Source organism: Fringilla coelebs (genome assembly GCF_963513975.1).
Source record: "Fringilla coelebs genome assembly, chromosome: 8".
Taxonomy (NCBI): domain Eukaryota; kingdom Metazoa; phylum Chordata; class Aves; order Passeriformes; family Fringillidae; genus Fringilla; species Fringilla coelebs.
In genome coordinates this window covers 9,556,730-9,574,539 of record NC_140066.1, presented here as the reverse complement: position 1 = coordinate 9,574,539, position 17,810 = coordinate 9,556,730, and the positions used below count along the sequence as shown (strand labels likewise).

The window sequence follows — 17,810 nt, the reverse complement described above, 5'->3', positions numbered from 1 at the left end:
TTTTTTTTTTTTGAGTGATATGACAGCCATAGCATCCTTTAATTTCATGCCTCCACACCAGTAGATTTTGAGACAAGATATGGAGCTGCAGAATGGTTTGGGTTGGAAGGGCACCTCAAAGAACACCTAGTTCTAACCCACCTGCCATGGGCAAGGACCCTTCCCCTCAGAACTCCATCCAACCTGGCCTTCAACACTGCCTGGGATGGGGGCACCCATAATTTCTCAGGCCAATTTGTTCCAGAGTCTCACATCCTCACAGTATAGAATTATTTCTTAATATCTCCCCAAAACCTGCTCTCAATGTGAAGCCATTCCCCCTTGTCCTGTCACTATGTGCTCTACATGCAGAAGAATTTACAGTTAAGAAACAAACAGCAACTTTTTTTATGAAGAATATTTTCACTCATTTTCTTCAGGAAAAATGTAATTTCTTATTTACAGTCTGAGGGAACTTGGCATCACTGAAACACTTTTGCCTCCCAGACAGAGCCTAGAGAGAGGGGCAGAAAGGGGGAAAGCTCCTCTAATTAGGGTAAAGATATAGCAAAAGAAAATATAAAAATAAATTTGTCCCTCTTTTGCACTCAGAGTACAGAAGGAAATGGAGTAAGCTTGGGGGTTTATGCAAAGTTAGTTTTTGGACAGCCTATACTCAAAAATTATTTCATTGGAAAAAGTGTGTTTTAACAAGGTAATTGCTAGTCATTTGCTGAGACTGATTATACTGTAAAGGAGCAGTTAAAAGGCCCAAGAAGAAATAAATGACTCAGAAGGAAAAAGTTGTCATCCACCCATGCAATCACCAGAAATAGAGAAAACTTTTACACAATAACAGGTACAATTGTGGGTTAAGGAGCCAGGAGCCAAGGAGCTGTCAGCCTGGAAGGCAGCAGGAGGACAGCCTGCTGTGAGGAGCTGCTCCTGACAAATCCTTCTCTGCCTCCATTCTAGAAATGGGACAGCATTAAAATCAGTTAATGCTCAGGTGATTCTAATTATTATATATAAATTTTAAGATCTACTAAATGAGCTTGATGATGAGGTAAATTAGTTGTAATGCATTTTTTTGAATGGCTGGGAAAGGCACTATATCTCTAGAAATGCTCTTTGAAGTAGGATTTTATGTACCACAGCTTTTGAAGGCACATCCTGTTTTTTATGTGATTAGCTCAGATACCAAGAACAATACAAGCCTTAAGAGGTCTCAGTGCCCTGCTTCTTTAGCATGATTTTCTCCAGCTGGTCTGTCTTGGTCACAGCATAATTGGTATTTGAGTTTTTCCCTTGAAAGCTGGTTCACATATAACTGAGAGCTACAGCCACACCTTTACCTGCAGTGCAAGCAAACTAAGTATGATCACTACAGATCCAGCTGCTCTCATACAGCATTCCTGTGGGGGTAAATTAGACCTGCCAGGTTTGTTCTCACCACTTTGCAGCTCCCTGAATTTTGCTCTCTGTCACTTGCTTTACTTGTGTTAGAAAGAAGTTTCACAAGTGTTCTCACTGACTCACTTTAGGAGTTCCAGCCAACACCCAGAAAATGCTTGAAATGTTAAAGACTTGGTCCTATGCATGGCTTGAATACTTCTTTATTTGTGAAAGCAAAGTTCAAGGCACAGAAGTTTCTCATGCTAGGACATATTTCTCAGAATATAACTTGAAATTTAAAAGCTGCTATGTAAGATGGTCTCTAATGGAGAAGTTTGGGAAGAGGCAGATGAACAGTACCATGATCATCTCCTCAATGAATGAACTTCATCTCTCCATGATTTATAAAATGAGTGGAGCCTCAAAGGTTTCAGTGGGAAATATTATTCCTGAAGTTAAAGTATAAGTATTTCTTAATACTTGATAGATGAATCTTGTTCCAGTTGGCGCCATTGAGTAAACGAAGCTATTTAGTTCAATTCTCGACCTGCCTCCCTCCCTCCCCAGTTCAGAACTAGAATTTAAGTTGCTGCGTTTGTGAGACTTAATCCCACTGTATGTGAGGAAAGAAGCTCTTTACCTAAGTCACTTCAAGAAAGGATAGAAAAAACTCTCCAGTATATACATTGATATGTACTTATAATTCTTACAAGTTTGTTTGAGGTTGAGTATGGCAGTTTTGAGTAGCCATCAGCTACTCAAGACAAGTGATATAACTAATTAAATTCTGCTATCATAGACTAAATTAATTCCCAACAGCAGCAAAAGTGTCAAGATAGAATGAAACTACTTTCTTGTTTTCAGGGCTCTCATTGTTCATTTTTAAAATTTTAGTTCCTAAATTTGGCTAGTTGAGGAGAATGACTTTTGCTGCAGGGAGCTTCAGGCATTATCAAAACAGTCAGGCCTGTGCAGATCCTTTGACTGGAGTTGGTAGGTGGAAATGTTGTGCAGTTGTTGTGTCTACAGGGTTTAGATATGCTCCAGGACAGCAACAGTCTAGACTTGGAACCTCTGCTCTTGACTGTGTGGATTGTGTGCATTAATAGTCATTACAAATGCTTTCACAGACAAAGAAGGGAGGGAGTCAAAGAATAAAATGTTAAAAGGAAAACTGTTGGTGATCCAAGGATGGTGTTCTACCAGTGTGGAAAGTAATTCTCAAGAATGAATATTGGCACCTTTTTTAAAAAGCTTGTTTAAGTTTTTCTCTCTCTGTTGAGCTGGAGGAAGAGATGCTGCCTTTCTTTTGCTCTCTTCCCCTGCTCAGAACAGGGGAAGGACAGCAAGGTGCCTTGCTCAGCAGCCTATGTTTGAGGTATGTCTGGGCTTTGGTTCTTTGTTTCATCTTGGTTGTCCTTTCATTTTCCATCTGGGTGCTTCCTTGTGTTTGAATGTGCAGAAGTGTGAATTGTTCTTTTTGGAAGGAGAAGAGTACAGGAGCACTTATCAGAAGAAAAAACAAGATGACGATCCTGGACCAATCTTTGTCACAATGGTTCGAAGAAGGTTGAAAGTCTGGACCAGTCTGTTTGGTTCTTTGTTTTGTTTTGTTTTTGGTTGCTTGCACAAGGCAGGAATGAGAACCCCTTTAATGTAACATGTCTGTCTGGCTTGCAAGAAGTAGTCCTGTAATGTTTTCTGGTTTTACTTTTCTGAAGAACTGTGATAAAATGTATGTTTGGCCATGGCCTCTTAAGCAAAACCTTGTAATGCCATAAGCCTAGTGAACCTTCAGTTGTGAAGGTTAGAAAGTTTGAATTTCTACATCAGCTATGTTCTGTGTTTTCATATTAATTGTCACATTAAGAAAAAAGATGATTGTCTGCATTTATTGCACACTTTAATCTGCACACATTTAGATCTATATTTTCAACTTCAAAGGTTAGGTGTCAGGTTTTAGAGTTGGGATAACTTGGAGAGAATGCTAATCAGCAGCTCTAGAAGCTCTCTGAAGAGTTTGTAATAGTCCGCTGGAGGAGTAGTGGACCTTAGGGTGTCATATTTCCCTCTGTGTTCTTATCTCACGCAGTTCTCCTTCTTTGTTTCCCAGAATGTGTTTAGATGAACCAAAACAGGCCCTTGCTGCTGTTTTGGTTCATGTTCTATGTAACTCTAAATGGGATAGCTAAATATCCATGAAACACGTTATTTTATTTGCCCACTCTGTTCATGCAGTGGGAGCATTCTGTTTTCAGCCAGTCAGAGTTGCTTTGCAGGTGAATATGGAAATGTAACTTTAGCATGGATATTGCTGACCTGGAATCTCTCCAGCTATAGAGTGGTTAAAAAAATAAAATCTTTCTGATCAATCCTTTGATAATCCCTATCATTCTCTCTATGGAAGACTATTCTTATTTTCCTTTAAAAATATAGGATGCACAACAAGAGTAATTCTGATTTTAATTATTGATAATTTCTGGAGCCATTTGCAATCTAATCAAAACACAGTAAGAGTCAAACTGTGGAGAAGCTAGATGAAGTTACTTTCAGTGCATTGCATGAAAAAATAAGGAATGTTAGCTTTGATACCTACACTAAAAGCTGTGGAGACTCCTTAGTATGACTAGGATAGACACACACACCCCCATTCCAAATGCCTAGGTATTTAATTGTCTTCAAAATACTCTGGGACTGTTAACCAGTTTTAGAAGAAGCTGCAAAGACTGAATTTTCTGTTTTATTTGTGTTTCTTAAGTGACTGGTGGTTATCACAGATAGTCCTTGAAGTGTCCTTGGCAAGATTAACATTGACTTCCCACTAGATGATAATTATCCTACAGTAGCACCTCTGAATTCATATATAGTGGGTGGGCTTTTGGGAGTCTGTGACAAAGAGCAAATGTAATAGCTTCAGGCAGGATGCTTTGTGATTGAATGCAAGAGTTCAAATGTACTGAGGACCATTAACATATGTCAAACTTCTCTGCTACCTCTCCTGGTTCATAAGGTGGAAATGAAGAGAGATCATTCTGAACAGCCAATTGCTAAACCATCTTTGTTTATTGAAGATGTTTTTTTCAACTGTTGCTTGTTTTCTTTTCTCTTTTGTTTGTTTAGTTTGATTTGTTTTGTATGATGGAGAATGTAATCTTCTAAGAGTGACTTCTCTCTTTCCCCATCTGTTCTTCCTTTCTTTATTTGTTGGTGACATTTGGATTTGGTTGGTTCTTTCTTTGGAGGGAGATGCTTTAGATATCAAGGCATTTTTAGGAGCCTTCTCTGACAGAAAAACTTATAAGAAACTATGCAGGTAGAAGATCAAATTCCAATTAGATTGCTGTAAAATGGAAATACCCTGCACAGGTAGACACACATAGCTGACTTCACACTGCTGTTGTGCTTCTGCCCACAAGGAGACAGGCACAGTGTTTTGGTCCAAGTGTACTGAGAGAAAGGGGGGCAGGCTGAATGAAGTGGGACAGAATGTGCAGAGCAGCTGGCTCAATTAATTCCAAAGGTGGTGGGGAATTTGTTCAGTATTTTCTTTATACTATTGTAAAAAATGGATACAGATGTTTTTGTGCTGTGACTTTTATAACAAAGCAAGTTTTAATATTCTTTTGCTTCCCAGGACTGCTAGAGCAGATACTCAGGTGCTTGAGAATATTCTGGTGCTTTTAATTCCAAGCTGGGAATACAGCAATGGTATTGTAATGGGGTTGGACATCTCTGACCCTCCTCCTACAGGTGATAGTTTATGAAAAGGAGCAGTGCTGGACTTGTGGGCAAAGAAAACTTCCACTGATTTGCCATGTAAAGAATCCCATGCCAAAAGCAAGAAGAGATTTTTCTGAACAGTCATGTCAGGTGCCTGCGTTGTGGTTTGTTTTCTCCCACAGCTTATTAATCTTCTCTTCTAAGCACAGCTCCAGCAAAGAGTCAGGTCTGTTCTCTCCTGGTGAGAGGGCATACAGCAAGCTAACAAACTGCTTCTACTCTGCTACTGTCAGGAAGCAAAACTCCTACTGACTTCATTTAAAAGAAAAACAAGCTGCAAACGCAGAACACCAGAACAACCACAAATGGTTGGCATCTCACAGTGCTCCTTTCTTTGTCTCTTAAGACCCTACGGCACTGTTTTACTGTTTTTCTTCTGAAGAAAGCGACTTCATCTCAGCTTTTGTAGTTACTTTCTTTAGAAACAAAAGGGAGACAGGCAGTAAATAGCCTGTTTGCTGGTGATAACCTGTTCTGCTCATGTTCTGCCATAAATGTGCTGAAATGATGCCATACCGATGAACTCAGTGTCTTGGTCACTTCACCATTCAGGAGTTTTTGTCGCAAGAGGTTAGGGAAAATTTCTCACTATTTATAATAGTATCAAAAGGCTTAATTTTTATTATAAAATTTTTTAACTTTAGCTCTGCTAATTTTTAGTCTATATCCAAAGCATGTATCTTCCATTGACTGGCAGAGATAAAGCGATATGTGCGTATTTTTAGAGCTTATTAAGATATTCTTAATCTAGAATTAAAAATTTTTAGTTTAGGGACTCAGTCTTCAGGAGAGAATAGAACTGCTGTCTTCCAAACCCCATAAAGCACTCTGAAAGTAAGTCTGCACCCCGTAAAATTTGGAAATAAATGAAAAAATATATTTTCCTTTGCTATTGTTTAAATATAAGGACCAAATTGAAGGAGTGCTATTGGAAGACAAATTAAGGAGCGCAGCTGCAGAGGTGTTGTGCAAAGAAAGAAAGGTCTTGTCAATAAAAGGCTGTGCGGTGAATAAGTCTTTGGTTCCTTTTTGGTGCATACCTTGGGAAGTCCTAAAGGGGCATGATAGAGAAGTTTGCAAATATATACTAAGATCAGCTTTCATGGAAGTGGGATTAATCTTTAAGAATTCTTTATATCTAAATGCTTAAGAAAAAAAAAAATCATAAAATGAAGTAGTGCTTCAATCTTACCAGAATAAAACCTATTTATTTCTTTAGTGTTTGGGGTGTTTACCTTGGAAATGAACTTTGAATTTGGGATGATGTTTCAGTGGTAAAAACATTATGCCTTTTTTTTTTTTTTAGGGACATGGATGGTAAATATCTATTGTCCCTGAGATTAAGGTGATGGAAAAGAGCAAATAATTATCTTTCTTTTATAAGATTTGCCCCAGGGTCTTGGTACCTAAACCAGTTATAATGCTAGTTTTTCTGGCTTTTGCAGTGGTTAATTACCCATATTTTACTTTTTTTGCAAGCTTATATGATGGAGTTGATGGAGAAGACAGACTCTTGGACTGCATAAAAAGACAGTTTATGGACTAATTATTTCTATGTTGTTTTTTTTAAGCCAGAAGACAGTTTATGGATGAATTATTTCAATGTTCTTTTTAACGCCAGTGGTTAATCTATTTCCCCAAACTGAGGATATAGTGGCTCAAACAATCAGAAAACAAAGGCAAATAATTAGAGCAGGAAGGCATATCCAGGGGTGTCAGGGTCTGGTTAAAAAAATTATTTGACAATCAGAACTTCAGAGTGAAAAGATGGAAGGTTACATTCTGTCTTGCAAGATATATTGCCACAAATAGAAAAGCAGGCTTGAGTGTCATTGGCATAACTGTGATATGATTACAATGATATATTACAGACATGCAAAATCACTGAGAAATGCCAAGGAGTTTTAGTTTTCTTCTCTTAGTGCCTGTAATTTTTTTTCAGCCTCAGTGATTACTAACATAAGATTACAATATAATGTGATTTGAAGAATTTTGCACTTTTGCAAATTGTGTTAACATTGAAACCACTGTTTATTGAAGTTAGGCACTTGTTCTTGAATGGTTTTTTTTTTGTATGTTAGAACCAGCTTATCTCATATTTTAACATTAGGATTCTTTGAAGATAAGAAGCAGAGTACTTTATATACAGGTGAAACCCACCCTGTTCCTTTCTTCTGATATAAGTAAGAGTTTGCATCAGTTCCTTTGGGGATGGGATGGCTGCAATCTGGAGCTGCCAAAGGGATCTAGAATATTGCTTCTGGGCAGGGCTGAGCCCCAAGTCACTGAGCTTTCCATAGCAGCTTTCAGTCTACAGATATTTAAGGAACTGTAAATCATCAGTTGTTATCCCATGTGTTGATTATTTGAGTAGGGTGGATAATGCCATGGGCCAGGAAAGAGAAATACCAATTCTGGCAAACCTGCATTCTCTGTTCATTCCTGCATCCAGGAATGAGCACAAGCTGCTGCTGCTGCTACTCCTTCACCTCCACAGGCAGAGCTGTCATAAAGGTTACCTCTTCAACACTTTGCTCCTCTTTCATAGCTGGTTAGAAAAGACACTTTAAGACAAACCTTGAAGGGTGGTGTGTACAAGTGAATACGTCCTTTCCTGCCTGGCTTTGCAAACATGCTGCTAAAAATATTTGTGGGACTTTTTCCCCTCTCGTCTTCCACTGTGATTAAACACAGTTTAAGAAAAATCCTGGATGTCAGGCATATTTCTCTTTTTGATTAGAAAAGAAACTGGAATGAATGCTTTGTAGTACTGTGTTGATACAAGACACCAGGTTAAAAATATTTTGCTGTAAGTAATTTAATAAAACAATTATTCTTTGTTTTATTCTTGGGTCTTCTGTCACCTGTTGTTAACCTTTCTCTGTCTTCTCATGCTTTGACTTCTCTGCCTGAAAGCTGGGACTTTATTTTTCTTTCAGGTCTGTTGAGTAGGAGCTTTATGTCAATGTTTGGAAAATAACAATCTTTTGTAATCAGTTAATTTGCATTTAATGTTTGAGATCTGTGTGGCTTTCATGTTGTTTATTTAAAAAGGAAATAAATATTCAAATTGAAAGCAGATCAAATATTTCAGTATCCAGCTCCTGCCTTTTATGTCTGGCTTCTTCAAGTGAAAAAATTTCTGATTTTCAGTATGGATGTCTCACTTAAGTGTGGAAATAATAGTGCTTTTTTGGTATCTAATTTGTTTGAATGCACATGGTTGAGATACCTGGGCTTTAGTGACAGTAGCAGCTTTAAATCCAGATCATTTGCCACCTATATTGAGATTGACTACAACAAAGTCTGTTTCTCCAGCAAGACTGAATTCTGATCCAAATTGCACAGTTCCTTAGTGAATATAGCACTGCAGATGAATCACTTGTAAATTAAACCAAAAGCAGGCAAATAAAATCAACCTTTCCTCCAAATCTCACTGGTATTTTTATTGTTGTCAGGAAAGAGGTTGAGTAAATATAATCAGCATTTCTTCACACTGAACTGCCATCATCAGATAAAGTAGATAAAGTAGAAGTTCATTTTCTAAAGCATCAGACTTCTCTCAGAAGTTTATAACTTCCTTAGGTAAGATTTCAGAGAGCATATTACTCATAATGATATGAAACTATATCAATTTGAACAAAGTGTGGTTTTTTTTCCTACATAAACATGAAAATACTTCTGAAGTGCTTCAGTAACCCTCTACCCCTCTCATTATTAAATTAAGGATAAAACAATTATGTGTGCTTAAGATATAAATATGCTCTTATGTATGCAGAAATGTTGAGCAAAGGATATGTCCTTGTTGGGTTAATTTTTTCGATAAACTGGAATGACAAAATCAAGCCTTGCTCAGCTCAGCACAGAAAGTGTGAAGGTGGAAATGAGAGATGATTTTCAGCATACACAAATTTCAGTGTCTTCCATTGTGCCCTTAAAGCTGTTGCATGTATTAAGTGTACCAGGTTAGCTTTTCATATTTTCAGCTTGATCTTGCAATTTCTGAAGGGCACTCAACATTTTGCTGACTGCATATAATGTCTTTAGTATCTGCTATGTGTATTGGGTGGACTTTTAAATATTATACTGTTTATTCCTGGGCCCTTGAGCAGGGTACTGAAGAGTCTTAGAAAAGCCATATTCCTATGGGTTTTTGTCTTTTTTTACTGTGTGTGAAAGCAGCACAGCTCCTTCAAGGACTGAGACAAAAATCTTAGGGTGAAGTTACTATCTTACTAGTAGTACTTGTTGGGCTTTTAATCATTTTATCAGCATTCATTTTTTTATGAGTCTGCTTTGCTTCATTTCCCACAATTCCTTTGTGCATGTTTGCTTAACCTTTTTTTCCTATGCCTTCAAGTGAATGGTTTTTCTCTGGCAATATGAGAGGAATAATAGATAGATTGAAAAGAGTACCTTAGCAGTGAAAAGAGGGGAAAAACGAATAGGATGCTCAGGTAGCTGTGTCTGAACACTGCAAGGAGGGATTTTAAAGATAATATGTTGGTATCAAATTCCCCATCAAATCAGATGGTAGTTTACTTTGATGATGCAAATTAAATTAATACCTTTTGATTGATGCAGCAGAGTGCTGAGCTACCCAAGCAGAAAGCAAAGTGCTCTAGGTTTGAGGGTTTTGCCTCAAAGTGAGTATTTCTCAGTGAAATCTGACATGGGGATTTTTTGGCATGCTCAGGTGGGAACTGATCTGGTGAGCTTTTCACCAACTACATTTCAGCTCCTGATTTTAACTCATGTGGTGCTGCTGAAATGACATAACCTTGCACAGTCCATCTCTTCAGTAATGAGGCCTTCAGTAAAGTGGGGAGAACATTATTAGTTAGGTAATGATTTAGGTGTTCTGTAAGGGAACACAAGGTAGTTAGAAAATCTTAAAAGTTCTTTCCATCATTGCTGCTTTCTCTGGCAATCTGCTCCCACTCACCCTTAGAGCAGCGCTGCTTCTTCCTTACTGGTATTTGGAACTGGCAGATTTTGGGCAGCTGTTGAGACCTGGGAGGAGGCAGAAGTTGGCTGGATACAGCCTGCCTTGAGGCAGTCACCCATCTTCCTAGTGCTCAGTATCTAAATTCCAATTCACAATTCACAGGTTTGGAAAACATCAAGCTGCCTTCTCAGCAATTCTCACCTTTAGGATGGGACTGAGAAAAGGTCTCTGGCATAGAGCAGTGCTGTGAGAACACAGGTAGGGCTTCTGCAAGGGGCTTTGAATCTGCTGCTGAGGCAGGTTCTAAATGTGTTTCATGTTATTTCAAATGTGTTATTTATTGAGCTAATGTTTTTCTTGTATGTTGCTTTTGTCTTTATGGTAAATCCTTTAGAAAATTATTGTATTTCAGTTTGGTGCTTCTTGCTTCACCGTCATTTGTCCTGTGCTAACATAATGACTTCAGGAAGGAAATGCATTTATGTTGGGGTTTTGCTTTATTGGACATGCTTTCCTAGACTCCAGGTAATATTTTCCTTAAATTCTTTGCTAAGCCTTTCAACAATAAGTAATGAATTTAAAGAATTTCTATCACACTGTGGCCATGATATTTAACAAAGAAAAGTCCTTTTTGTGAATAAGGAGATCTGAACATTAAAATGTTTTTTCATTGCTTAGTGCCTAATTTTCGAAATGCCAGTATTGGGCTGAGAAACTTCAAATACAAGCAGCAGTGGTAACATGAGGAATAACCCAGGGCTCTCTTGGGAGTTCTGTAGGTTGAAATGAGCTCAAATTATGCAGTTGTGCCTGTAAAATAGAAGAATATTATTGTGTGCCAACTACTTTATTCTAATGTTTTGATCTTTTTCTTATGTTTGCATAACAGGCTGCTGCACATCTAACTAAATGTGCAGTTCTTCAAATCTCAGTTGCACGTTCAGTGTTTGTATATTTCTACCAATGTATCTTTGTTCCAGCTTTTTGTTGCTTTACTTTGTTAGACAAAACATCATGCAAGGAGATTCAGTGTAAAAGAATGGTAGAAAAATTAACACTGACTCATACAGTTGCTGTAGTGAAACTTTACAAGAGTTAGATATTCAAGCATAAATTTAGACTCACATTAACTGTGAAACATGAAATGTTCTGAGGCAACTTTCAGTGCTACTAATAGCTACTTTATTGCTATTTTGTGTGCTTGAAGTATCTGACACTAGGTTATGTCTTTTTATATTAAATATAAATTTTCTGTCATGAAAATTGTAATCATGTGTGCAATGGATTCTCAGGCAGAATAGCTGTGTAATTGCAAAGTTGCACTGGAAAAATCCCCTGTCATAAAAACACTTGCTAATTTTGAAAATACAAAGGCCTAAATCTGTTTTCTGAGAACTTGTGTTTGTTCAGAGTTGTTTGTCCTCCCTATAGAAAAATAATCTTGAGCTTTAGGAAGTGATTAGTTATAAATAGAAAATATTTGGAAAACTTTGAAACCTTCTAGGTACTATTTACTATCTTCCTTGAAAGGTGCAGGGTGTCACAGAAAGCTGCATTTTTAGATTTGATTTTTTAAGCTAAAATAATAGGGCAATTCTCTCCAATATTATTGTCTTCCCAAGACCTCATATTTATTTGAGGTCTTGGGAAGACAATAATATTGGAGAGTACTGATATAGATGAAAACAGGAATTAGGCACTTCAAATTCCTGATATAGTTGCACATTTGTTTTGAAGCTTGAAAACAGTGCAAATTTATTTATTACCATTTTTGAAATACATAACATCATTCTTTAAGTTTTGCCCTTCTTGTTCTGTAACCTCTGCTCACTTCCTTCCTTATCTGAACCTTTTAAAAATTCATGTACTTTAAGGCCAGAGAGGATTATCTGATTTGATCTATTTTGAAAATCACTTAGGTAGCAGACTAGATTGAGTTTTAGCAGATTGCTTGGAGAGTTACTCACCTTAAACAAAGGGTCTCTAATGAAGGGGAAGCTGCCATTTGCCTCAGGGAGATGGTTCTCATGGTGTCACTAGTCTGATTTTTCACTTCCTTTTCCCGTTTATTTTGTGTTGCCTATTTAGGCTTTGCACTTGGTTCTCTCCTCAAACCAAACCAAAGATGTCTTCTTTCTCACCTATTTAATTCTTTCTTTCTGCCTTTTTCTGTTAACCCTTCTACTCAACTCTCATCTTTACTTGAATGCATCTTTTATCTTCCTTGCTCCAAGAAAGAAGAGGAATTGGTAGATATTCCTGATTTTTGGACCTTTCCTTTCTGCTCTACTCTTGTTCTTTGATGTTTGGGTCTACATGTTGGCCAAGGCAGGGCAGCTGCACTCCTTTTAAAGTTTCCTGGAAGGCATTGTTAAAAATGGTGTTTTCATTGAATTGTTTCTGTGTTCATCTGTTTTCATCTGAATCTGGGAGCACGGCACAAGGAGAAACAGGCTGCTGTGTGGCAGGATCTTGTAGCTTTAATGAAATGAAAAGGGGGCACTGGCAGAAACGTTTTCATAAAACTCATCACAATGTGAAGAGCTTCAAAGAAAGAGTTTGGGAATCTTTTACAGGAGCCACTGATTGTGGTTCTTATACTGCACGTAAAAGCAAATAATCATGCAAAGGTCACAAAAGAGCAATTTCGGTTCTTAAGTTTATTGCCAACATTATTGCTGAAAATCTGCAGAGTTGTCTTCATCCTGCTCTTTGGAATTTGTACACTATCATGAATCACTTTCTCAGGTGGCTGTCCTGTTTTCCTTTTGTAGCTCTTTCACAGTGACAGAAGTTCTGTGAAACTAAGGAGCTATCCTTTCCTGGGTTGCACAAACTATACTGAGAAGTGATCTTGTGCACAAAGATTTATTAGCAGAGTCTCTTAACTGATGTCATATGTTCATTGTAGTCAAGAAAATTACTTTTGTGGAAAAAAGAGGAACAAAACCAATGTGTCAGGAAAGGGTGTGGGGTGGCTGAATTACTATTTGTAAGTATTTAGCAGACTTCCAATAAAGGTGCACTAGAGGAGATCCACGATTAAAATGTATAAAATATACAATATGTAAATAGTGAGTTAGTGTAGGACCTATCAGGCCAAAATTAAAAGACTGACTTAATGGGGAAAAAATTGGTGGGATGTTTCTCCTGTTCTTTTTTATTTGTTCTTTCACATTGTTATTTTTCTTTCTGTTACCGGTTTGTTTTTTATTGTTCAGATTTCACTTTTCTCCTTTCCTGCATCAGGTCAGATACAGCAGCTGCTAAGGAATTGCATGTGTATACAAGTGCTTTACTGTAGGACTTGCTCCAGCTCATCCACAGCTGGCTTTTTAGAGAAATTTCTTCTATCTCTCAATGTTGCTGCCTCTCCTGCTGTACACCCTTGCTAGTCTACCAAAGCATTGTGTGTGGAAGGCTGGTCATCAGGAGATCTGGTGCTTTTATATGTGTGATCTTTTGAGAAAATGCTGCTGCCTTGCTGGTTGAGAACAAAACGGCATTCAGGGTACCAGAAGCTGCTTTTTCAGTAAAGACATTCATTTTTCAAGGTGTCTTGGTCTAGACAGACCTGTAAGATGCACACTGCAGTGCCACAGTGGACTCTCATCCCAGCTGATTGCTGCATCAATTCTGCTGTGATAGAATTTTCCTGTGGCAGCATTCCACTTTGTAGCAGTAATGCTCCTAGAATTTGGTAAATGGTATTTTATGTTCTAGGGCATCCTTCAAATTATTTGATTTCAGCTTTGAAAGTCTTCCCAGCTTGCTAAGAGCAGTACAGGTAGAGAAATGATGCTATTTCCGTCTGCATGCTGGAAAATGCAAGTGGAGTTGAGAATGTGTGGGATAAATTGTGAGCACCTCTGTGAAATATGATCATCATGTAGATGCCTGATAACTGTCAGTGTTGATCTCCTGGGCTGCTGATGTACTGATCTAGCTGAGATCAAGGTAAGTGTTGTACCTGTGAGTTATGTTGCTGTGCACTGAACTGCACAGAGTAAAGGAACTGTGCTTTTGAAAGGATAAATGGCTATTACTTTTTTCCCAAGTATCTTATCACTTATATCTGCACACAGTAAAGGATGAGTCAAGAATAGTTTGGTTGGATATTAAACATTCTCCTTCCATGTCCATATACTGCTTTTTCAGAAAGTGTTTGCTTCAATTTTTAAAACTAGTGAATATGGATTAGATTATTGTTTTTCACTTGTAGCTTTGAATATAGATTTATGCAGGTATGATGAAATTCTTGATGCTTGCTTAATTATTTCAGAGTAATTTCATGCAGATTTCATAACTCGGGGAAGTAGAAAAACTAAAACATTTGTTTAGAAGTAAATACAATAGTAGTTACAATAGAAGCACTGACTTGATTCTGATGGCAGGAGGAGGGAGCTTTATCTTCCTCATGTTTGAGAATCATCTGACTTGTCAGGTGACACTTTGAGTGAACACTCTAAAAACCCTCTGATATGTTTTCTTAAGAGTTATTTTGTAAAATACTAGAATACCTCCTGTAACATGTTTCTTTAAAGCCTAATATAATAAGCAGAATTAATAGAAAGTGTAGATTTTTTTTGAAAGCATTTTGCTATATAGCTTGATAGAAAGAGGTAACTGAATTTTTCTCAAGGACAGCAGAGAAGAAACACGAAGTCCTGTATTTCAATCTCTTTTAATACATGATTGCATATATTTGAAGTATCACAGAAAGAAATGAAAACTGGCTTTGACTGTGTGTTGATTCAGCACAAAACTTTTTTGAAGTAATGCTGGAAGTGTCCCTGCCTGAAGTTTACTGGAAGGAAATTGAAGGATGAGGTTTCCTGTTCAAGCGCACGAACTGTGTTGCTCCTTGTGCTGAGCATCCTTGCCCAGCCTCTTGTGCTAATTGTGTTAGTCCCTTTATGCAATCTGCTAGTGACCAGAGTCACAGAGAAGCAGCCAGCTGCACCTTCCTGAGAATAGCATCCCTATTTCTGGCCTGGCCAACTGAAGCCCAGGGCAGATTTAACTGGTGATTGGCCCTGAGCCCAGGGCTTACACAATGTGTTACAATCACCAATTTCCTCCCCGAGCTTTCTCTGATCTTCATATTTTCTTAGTTTAAAGAAAGACTCAGTCTTGTTCTCCTGTCTGTTCATATTTTTCACTTTTTCTTGGCCATATCAAGATCAAGCAGGTAGAAAGTTTGCATATCTGAGGTCCATCCAAACTAAAAGACAGTAGTCACACCATATGGTGTGTTTTGTCCCAAGAGAGATGACATTACTTATTTGTGCACTGGGACAACAAAATACTTTAGATTTTCTTCTGGCAATAGTAAATATATTACAAAGGAGGTGGTGTCCAAGCTTCTTTCTTGCCTAAGTAAAAATAAAAAGAATAACTGAAAGTGTAATTCTGAGAAAGGAGATAATTCTCAAATGCTGCTGAAGTAAATAGCTCAAGAACTTTAACATGAAGGAAGTATGAGAATTCTTTAAAGAAACAATACACACACATTAACCTTTAGCAGTTCCTGTGGTGGAGGGGCAGAGGGGAGAGAGAAATAATAATCCAGAGAAGGACAGACTTTATAAATCTACATAAAGAAGAGAGTTAGAATTTGGAGGAGGTGGAGCATTTTTTAAAAAATGGTTTTACATAAATTTTTATGTATGTAAAAAAATTGTATGAAAGCAGATTATGTCTGAAGGCCATGTGTGCTAAACTTACTTGAGATCTTTCCTTGGTAAGCCCACTTATTGCTTAGGTACAAGAAATGCAATGGTTCCTACATGTCTGTGTTTTGGCAAAGTTTTCTGTTCAATGCCATGTGGAAAATTGTTGGTTTCAAGGGGGCTGATGTAGGAATGGCATCAATGGCTCAAGAGCAAGGGGTAGCCTGTTGTGCTGGAAGTCATATGTATAGGTCAGGGAGCTGAGGGTTCCTTCTGGAACCAGTCAAATTCTCTTTACTGACTCTGTCATGAGGGGTAGCATGGTGTGTTTTTATAATGCAGAATGACATGAGTTAGTGGATATCTGAACAGGCCCTCGCTGTGTGCAGCGCCCATTCCTGCCTCAAAAACCAGGCTGAAGCACCTGCCCAGCCTCTGAAACAGGCAGCTGGCCTCCTTCTAGGGCCTCCTGATCTTCCTCCTGCTCTGAGTCACTTGTAATTTACTGTGACCTTTGCCATTGCTCCCTACAGAAGAGCTGAATGGGAGCCAGGATGGAAAATGTAGAAGTGACATATTTCTAACAAACGTGCCTGGGAAGATCCTGATGAACTTTTTCCATCACCTGTTTTGTGAGAAATAGGCCTTCAATTTTTTCCTGTGTTAGGATATATGTATTATAGAGTAAGGAAGTAAGTACTCCAATATATTTTGAAAACAGGACTATTAATCTCTAATCTTCCTTACAGAGATGTGTAACAGCTGGTATGCTTATGACAATGGGCAGATAAAAATAAACCAGCTTCATGACAAAAAATAATGCTGACTGATTTTCTTTTGTGGGGTTGGATGTAACAACTTTTTCTTTTCTATGTGGGAGAGTTGTTGCAGGTGCTGCTTGCACAAAACCTGATAGCTATTATTAGAGTAAAAGAGCACTTTCATGTGGTAGAGTTCATAAAGAATGTAGATTGATGACATCTTTCTCTCCGGAAATTTATAATCAAAAGTGTAATCCCAACCCACGGGATTTTTCCTTCTCTGTACTGCTGATAAGCTCCTGTCTTGAAGATGTTATCATGGGAGATTTAGATGACTGCTCTGTGCTTTATAAGTACAGGAATGGGCAGCAAGGCATTATTGCAATAAATTTTAATGCATTTTAAAAGCGACCATTTGGGATGGAGTGTTGAGGATTCAGTAAAATTCACGTTGTTATCATCAGAGGAATTGTTTTGGTCTTTTCAAAGTCCCCTGTCTTGTCAGCAGTGTATTGTCAAGTTCTGTGAATTCATCAAGGGTATTGTGCTATTTGGTTCCTTCTCTTCCCATTCCAACTCCAGGAGTTATAACAGAATGTGATTGCTGTAACTCTTATTTGCTTGTTTATTTATCATGAGTATCTCCTGTGAGAGATGATTTTTAGGGAAGAGAAAAACTTCAATGCTAAGAAATCTATCTCTGAGATAAGCTAAAGGTAGAAATAATTTTGCATGTCTCCTACAACTATATGTGTTTTTCCAGTAAGCATTATGGGTTTTGGAGTCCTTTTTCTGGTTGAGGTAGTTGAGCCTAGAAATACAGACTGCACAAAGCCATAAAGCTAAAAAGGGTAATATTGATATTAGGAAAGACAAAAAGAAAAAACACCTCAGGGGTCTTCCCTGCTGGTGAGTGACCAGAGGATGGTGTGACATCATTGGTGTTTGTTGGATCCATGGTTAAAAGCAGTGAGGCAGGGCCATGCAGTCTTTCTGTAGGACTTTACATTTTTATTAGGTGTATGCTTGGAATGTTCCTCAAATGTTCCTGAATATTGACCACAGCATTTCTGCCGGTCGGCACCCAGTGTACTACTCTGGTTTTGTAAAACCCACTGGGCAGCTCTGCAGCCACTTCCTTTGGAGTAGCTCTGAAACACAGGTGGTGGTGCAGGCCACATCAGAAATGCATTCACAGGTGTGTGGCAGACGGCAGAACTCACATAGGCTTCACTCAGGCCATCATTTAGCCTGTTTCTATCAGCTCTTGCTTTC

The 17,810-nt window shown here is 38.1% G+C and overlaps 1 protein-coding gene across 1 annotated transcript in view; it reads left to right on the top strand.

Annotated features, from left to right (window-relative positions):
* The window catches only part of GRID1 (glutamate ionotropic receptor delta type subunit 1), a 456,933-nt gene that overhangs the window by 207,738 nt on the left and 231,385 nt on the right, over positions 1-17,810 (top strand). The gene's annotated exons all lie outside the window — the stretch shown is intronic.